Raw genomic sequence first — 8,412 nt, 5'->3', positions numbered from 1 at the left:
CTATATTACGTTCGAAGAACCTATTATAGGCTACGACATTGCCGCCGCCATAGCATTATAACTTATAGAAGGTTAGGGCTTCTAGCTAACCTAGAATAAAAAAGGTCAATAGAGAATATGATAATCGGATAGCAAACCCGTTGGCCCGAATCCTATCTTTCTCACTCAACGCCTTTAGGAAGCTAAAGAAGAACAAGCCAAGCTTCGGACGGTTATCTAAAGACTTATAGAAGAAAAGGCTTAGGCTATAAGCCAGCTAGAATTCGTTAAGGCCAAGTTAGTCAGGGTCTAGGAAGAATAGTACTTGAACTTATAGGATAGGCCGGCATAGGACCTAGGCCTGGATAGGAGAAAAAATAGAATTAAAAACCCCAAGGCTAAATATTAAAAGGCCTAGAACTAGCAAAGACTCAAGAGGCAGGAACTATAAGACTAGGACACTTTTTAGAACAAGAAGCCATATAATGGCATTAGGGATAGCAATACGGTATACATCTAGATTAGATTCGGCCTATGCTATAAACCCTACAAACAAGATGCACTTCGACTCCAACCCTAGCGATACAACTACGTCTACGTCCTATAGTTCTAGTATATCGCATACGAATGCCAATACTATTTCTAATTAAAATTCGATAACAACTTTTGGCCTGATAGGCCTACCGACCGAAACAGAGAACCTCAACTAGTCCCGTAGGTTTAGAATACAGGGACCGGCGCCGACTAATTCCTATAGAAGGTTAAGAGGACCAACATATACGATAGAATCAGGGTAATACTGCAAAGAACCCAGCTAGAAGATTGCCAGCGGTGGCCTAATAGCACTCGATAGTGCAAGAGCTAGGATTGCTTAATCCATATACAAGCAAAGCTCTAAGAACATTACAAACATAAGATATATATATGAAGATAGATGACGCCTCGCAAACGGCAATAGGAAGAAAAGAGAGCCAACGAAATTCGACAGTTATTCGATAAACTCTTAAGACTTAGACCGTAGGACGGTAACCAAGAGGCGCAGGAGGATAGAGACGCCTACCCAGACGCCAGGACGGAGTTAGGAAATAGCTTAGGGCCCTCTAAGGGGCCTGAAAACCACTAAATCTATTATAATAATAATAGATCCGCGGGTATAGGAAGAACCATATAAGGAAAAGGATCTATAACCTCCTAGCGAGCGAAAAGGAAGCCGCTATAATTTAGAATAATAAACCCAATAATAGAATCTAGGTTATAGTATACTAGAAAGGATTCCAAATATTAGTATTAGTAGATAGAGGATCTTAGGTCAACCTTATCTCGCCAACACTTGTTAATCGACTTAGGATCCTATAGAGGATCAAGAAGAAATAGTATATCATTAAAGGACTATTTGACACCTAATAGGTACGATAGGAAACGGAACCACTTGAGATCATAGTAGAGGGAAAAACCACTAAAGTAATATTTAACATTGTTAAAATAGGGCTTAAGAAGAATATAATTCTAGGACGCCTATAGTATCGAGATTATAACCTAGATATTAGTTAGAAGGGAGATAACTACCTATAACCTCGGGGATAGAGGCTATATCCGACCAACAAAATAGGAAGCATAGACGACGGATCGTAGCAAGGAAGATCACCCTAGAAAGCGGCCTCTATAGATCCACCGCAAGAGACGAATAGTACTAGGCAGTATACTACGGACTTAGGAAAAGGCGGCAGTCACTAGGAAGAATAGCGAGAATCGGCAAGACCAGGCCGGAAACAACGCTACTTGCGACGACGCCCTTGCACGGCTTAGAAAGACATAGACAACATCGAAATCGCTATCATCTCAATCAACGAGACCGGAAAATTCGAATTCCAGGATTAGGTCACCTAGAGGGAAGCAGCCAATATTACGGCCGGAGATAAGTTCTTATACTACCGGAGTATAGAGAAGAACGTAGAAATAGGTAAGATCCTAGTAGAATACCGAGGACACCCGGCGTTCGAAGCGAAGCATCTTAAAAAGCTACTAGACTATAGACCTTGGGATCACGAAATCAAACTCAAGGAAGGAGCCCAGTTGAAATTCTTCAAGGTATACTATACTAGCGAAAAACAAGATGCTAAGTTAAGGAGATATCTTAAGGAGAACCTTAAGATAGGGCATATTAAACTATTAACATTACCGGCAGGCTACCTAGTCCTATTTATTCCAAAGAAGAATAGGAAGCTTCGGATATATATAGACTACTAATAGCTGAACAAAGAGATAGTAAAGAACCGGTACCCCTTACTACTTATCTCGCGGCTTCGAGACTAGTTGGCAGGTGCCCGCTACTTTACTCGCCTCGACCTTCCAATAGTATATGCCTATATTTGTATCAAGGAAGGGGATAAATAGAAGATAGCGTTTCGTACTCCCTATAGCCATTATAAGTACCTTATAATGCCCTTTAGATTAGCAAATATACTAGCAACCTTCTAGGCGGTCATTAATTATATAATCCACCTATTCCTCGATAGATTTACAGTCTATTACCTAGATAATATCCTTATCTTCTCTAAAATACTTAAGGAATATAAAAAGTATATAAAGGTAATACTAGACGTACTCTATAAATATAAGTTATTAGTCAATAAGAACAAGAGCAAATTCTATATTATAAAAATAGTATTTCTTAGATATAAAATTTCGCCTGGCAGAATCAGAATAGAGCCAGCAAAGATCAAAGCGATTAAGAAGTGGCCACGACTAATAATAACAATAGAGGTATAAGGATTTATCGGATTCGCCAATTTCTATCAAATATTCATCAGGAACTTCGGCGACCTTATACGACTATTATACGAACTTATAAAGAAAGATATCAAGTTCTAGTAGGAAGCCGAGTATAAATAAGCGTTTTAGAAGATCTACGATATAATTATTGCCGATCCAGTACTCTAGTTACTAGACCTATAGAAGCCATTTAAGGTCGAAACCAATATATCGGACTATATAATTAAAGGATAACTTAGTCAGCGCGACGAACATAGAAAGTTATACCTAGTTATATTCTTTTCGAAAAAGCTTAAAGGACTACGGCTCAACTACCCTATCTACGATAAGGAGCTACTAGCTATTATCAAGGCCTTTTAAGAATAGAAACTATACCTTAGCAGTATAACCTATAAAGTTCAGGTTTATATAGACTATAAGAACTTGCAGTACTTTACCACCACCAAGGTATTAAATGGACAATAGACTTAATAGGTAGAATTCCTCTTAGAGTTTAACTTTAAAATCAATTATAAGAAAGGCTCGGAAAACGTACGAGCAGATACGTTAAGCAAAAGGCCAGATCACTTTAGGAATAGCCAACTAGAAGCCTTGCTATTATTACTTCAATAATAGCTAGACGGTTCCCTATAGTACGCTCCCTAACCGATAGAAGATCTCGATAACGATACGCTTCTACGATAGGACGAAGATCCTAGTATATATATATATTCTCCTACTCCGCTATGCCTCGCTATTTACAAGGCGCGCCGGACCCTCTATTGCTATATACAAAGGAAAAACCGTGCCGTTTAGGCCGGGTGAAAACCTTTGTCGGAAGTAATAGGAAAGACATAGTTCCAGTGATACACGCTGCTGCAAGTAAAGAAAAAGGCCTTGGGAAGGCCTTGGGCCAACGGCTAGTAGGGTGCTAGCCCGGCTAAGCCGTGGCCACGGATGTGGCTAGCCGGGCTCTCTAGCTTCCAGTTCCTCATCGAGGTTCCGAGCGAGCCTATATTCCCCTAGCCGGCCCGAGTCCATTAGCCAACCCAGTACCTTCTTCAGAAGTCTTCGGTTCCGGTAGCCTAGGCCCTGTAAAACAAGGCTAAGGTCCCGGTGGGTGCGTATTAGTTGCCTAGGCCAAGTTCTTGGTATAGGTGGTATAGAGCACCAAATCACAAGATGCTCTACTGTCTCTCTGGCTTCCCCGCATTCGCAATAGGGGGTAGGCTGGTTACGGGCCTTTTGTTTAAAAAGAAAGTCCCGTAGGCCTATAGCCTCCGTACGGGCCTGTACTAGTAGGGAGCTCTTGGCCTTTGTAAGGCCTTGGTGTTTCCGTAGGCCTTGGTTTGTGAAGAGAACTGTTGGTAGGCCTTCGTCGGCTAGCCTGGTTGGCTGTCCCTGGACCTGGGTTTTCCACCTGGCCTCCCAAGCTCTTAATAATGCCCAGTCATCCTGGGTCTTGGCCAATGGTGGGCCCAAGGCTTTAGCCTGGGCGTTCCATTCGGCCACTACAGCCGAGGCCTTTTCGACGTCTGTTGGCTTTTCTGGGCTCCGGGGCCGGCCCCGTAGCCTCCGGAACCTTCGTTGGAGCCTATTGCAAGCCCCTTGGCCTTGAAGTCCTTAGATTATCACTCTACAAACGTGCTACCTAAGCGTAATCGCGAAGATCCGCCTTATAGAGGTAATCTAATCAGAGAGGCAAGGCCAAACCTCTCTACCGGACCAAGCATAATAATACTAGGCCACGGGACTCCAAGGTTTGCACCTTAAGCCCTCCACAAGAGGCACAATACTTCCTCCCTCTTGGATGACCGACACGCGCGTCCGTCCTCTCCGGCCGGCTATACTACTCCTTCAGAGCCATGAGTTCCTTGTAGCGGCGACACCACACATTTGATCTCCAGCCATAGTACTCTCTAGTACGTCCTGTCGGCGGTTTCCTCCCCCATCGTACGCCTCTGGCTAAGGGAGCATACTCCCCGCCGCGTACGATATTCCCACGGGTCCCTCGCCGAGGGAATAGCTATGTCTCTCCTGTGGCCTGGGTGCGAGCCAGGGCCACACCTCCGTCATCCTCCTCTCGGTCTAGTATAGCCGCCACGGCCCACCTTCCGCCAGGCGCAACCCTGACTTCCAGCTTCCCGTTGCCTTGCTAGGTCTCCCTTACAAGGCCGACCGTGTCTTGCAGCAGGCCGTCGCACGAGCTGCCACGCCGGCACAGCTCGCTCGGTCGCTCTGCTACTAACCTGCCCTGATCCACCTGCCTCGCCTCCTATCCTCAGATCCAACTACAGTGTTGCAAAGGGCGAAGTGCCTCGCAAGAGGGCCCGGCCGCCCGTGTTGCCTCCCTTAACGAGCCCGTATTCCCTCTCTCTCCTGCTCTTATAGTTGGTCGTACGATCGGTCGGCGATGCCGGCTTTCGCTCCGTATCCTCGTCGCCGTACGACTAGCCCTCTAGCGTTCGTCGTGGGCGCCCTTAGAACCGGGCAGGGCCGGGGGTGCCCTATCTCTTCTTCAAAACGTCGAAAGAGTCGGGTGGTTTTCGTACCCAGTGTCCCCCTAGTCTTACAAACTTATTGCAGGTAGATTGTCGTGGTTATCGTCAATGGTGGTCGTCGTGCGGGGTAGTGCGGGATTTTCGGTGCACTCGAAAATCCTCACTTTCTTGTCGCGAAAACCAGCAATCCGACAGCCACACGGCCGCGTAGAAGCTGCGCGTCGCTGCAACCCCTTGGAATCGAAAGAACAGATCGCAAAGGACCTAATTCCCGATTTTTGCGATGCCCGGCCGCCCGCGTAGGCGGCCCCCGATGTTTGTTCACCAGGAAGGGGTCCTAGTATATAACCTCTATAACCGTTTAAAGAATGTTATATAGTCTTTAGGGAAGAATAGCTAAGAAAAAACTTCTAAGACCAGAAGTAGAACGATATAGACGAGAAGGCAGGCATCTCTTAGAGAGACGGAGTATTATAGTATAATGGCAAGGCCTACGTCGTACTATAGGATTAGGCAGAACTAATTAAGATAATCTACAAATCGAAGCTCGGAGGATATATAGGAATCGCCAAAATAGTCGCCAAGGTTCGGCAATATTACGACTTCCCAAGACTTAGGACCAGAGTCAAAACCATTATATAGGAATATAACCTCTACAATCGAAGCAAGTCGGTATGGTATAAACCATATAGGCTCTTAGAGCCATTACCAGTTATAGAACGACTATGGAGTTCGGTGACGATGGACTTTATCACTAAACTACCGCTTTTAAAAGATTCAACTACTAGAACGAAGTACGATAGCATCCTTACTATAGTTGACCGACATATTAAATAGAGCTACTTCTTCCTATATAAAGAATCATAGTCAGCAGAGCAACTTGCGGATATAATCTACCGGCATATTATATTAGTATATAGATGGCCAAGAGAATGGATTATAGACCGAGACACTAAGTTCGCATTAAAGTTTTGGCAAGCGCTTATAAAGTGTTTGGGTATAAAAAGCAAGCTTTTAACAATATACCACCTATAGATAGATGGCCAGATAGAAAGGCTTAACCAGATCGTTGAATAATACCTTAGAATATTCGTCAACTTCTAATAGGACGACTAGGTTAATCTATTACTAGCAGTATAGCTTATATATAATACTATACTAATAGAAACAACAAAGGTTACTCTATTCTTCGCGAACTTCGGTTACAAAGCAGATTCATATTAGGGACTAGACGTTATAGTACCTAGGGTAAAAGTTAAGGTAGAGAAAATATATATACTATATATAATACTAAAGGAAGAACTCGGGTTCGTTAGACTTAGGATAAAGGAGTACTATAATAAGTATCGGCTCAAGGGACCTTACCTTGAGAAAAGAGATATAGTCTATCTTATTTCTTAGAATATAAGAATAAAATAGCCAAGCTAGAAACTCGACTTTAGGAAGATTAGACCGTTTAGAATCGATATAAGAATTTCGACATCCAACTACCGACTTTTATTATTATCTATAATAAAGTTATATACTAACGTCTTTTATATCTCGCTCCTTGAACTAGTATCTAAGAACGTACGGGCTATAAAGGATATCGAAGCCGAGGACGAAGAAGAAAAATAGGACGTCGAGGAAATCTTAGACTTATAAATAGCCAATAGAAGGCTAGAGTACCTAATTAAATAGCTCGACTTTAGACTAGAAGATAACTTATAGGAGCTAGTAGAATACCTTAACTATATAGAAAAACTAAAGGAATTCTATCGATAGAACCTAGATTAGCTAGGGAAGAAAAAAGCGTAAAAATCTTCTCCCTATAAATAGCTCGACCCGGTAGTTAAGCCATTTATATAGAGAAGGGGCACAGATGGGATTCAAACCTATAACCTCTTAGAGCATTTGCCTAGGTATAATAACCAAGCTATACTATTAAGCCATTTTATTTATTAGGAAATAGGCAATAAAAATTAGATTAAGAACCCTAGGTAGGAAAGAACGGCTATAGGTAGCTATGCTATAACTTAATATATATAGCAGGTGTAACTAAGACCTGACCATTACCAACTACGAACCCCTACTACCCTAAGGAACTAAGGAAGTCCTACTAGAAGGACCCGGATCGATCTCAGATAACGGTTCCGCCAGAGCAGCCAGGTCAACGTCGGACAAATCAAGCCCTAAAGAACCCTAGTCGAAAGGAACGTCTGCCCTAAGCGCCTGAACGTCGCTAACTATACGGGATTCGGACTCCTAAATCCGACGGTCCTCTGCCTCTATCTCCTCTAACGATTATATACTACGACGGAACAACTCGGAACCCCGCTCCTTTAGAAAACGCCTCTATTATTATAACCTAGCAAGATAACTAACGGTAGTCTATAACTAAGTTTGAAAAACAAAGAGCACCTTTTTAATATCGGCCTCTTCCTATTCTAAATGCTTCTATTTAGATATAATCTTTATTACTAAGAAAAGTCAGATATTATACTATAAGGGGAGGAGAGAATATAGCCTATAAGATAATGCTATGCTAGAACTATTATAAAAATAACTATAATAAATATATTTGCTATAATAAGAGGAGTTCTATATAATACGGCAAGTAAGGTTATATTTAAAGTACTAAGAACAAGGTATAATATCTACTCCAGAGGATTTAATAAAAGATATAAAAGCTATATGCTCCTAGGCTTTCTTAGATTAATACTTATAGATATAGTCTATTATTATATTAGCATCTCTTAGGAAAGGGAAAAGGGAAGGTATATAGTATACTTATAATATAGGATATTGGCGCTATTTGAAATAAACTTGGGCTTTCAGGACAAACAGCCCTAGAGAGGGGGTATTATATTATAAATTAACCTATAGCGGCCGGTAGGGCTGACCTGCATAGTCTATAGGCAACGCCTGCGTCCAATTGTTCCGGTCCAGGAACGGACCAATCAGAAGAGGATCACACTTGGCATAGGGAAGGCTTGGTGATCTAGGTATAAGGCTTACAAGGGATTACTAGTGATCCAAGGTAATCCAGTATAAGGGATCACCAGAGGGAGGCCGTGATCCGCAGGAAGAACCATAGTATATAGGATAGCTAGTCATCCGTTCTAGAGGCCTCTAGGAGTTCGCCAGTGAGCAATTACAAGCAGTAAGGTAGCCCTACATTACTATACAGACATTGCGACTT

This window comes from Chaetomium strumarium (assembly GCF_033439665.1).
Source record: "Chaetomium strumarium strain CBS 333.67 chromosome Unknown B0T15scaffold_7, whole genome shotgun sequence".
Taxonomy (NCBI): domain Eukaryota; kingdom Fungi; phylum Ascomycota; class Sordariomycetes; order Sordariales; family Chaetomiaceae; genus Chaetomium; species Chaetomium strumarium.
This window is presented reverse-complemented; position numbering follows the sequence as displayed.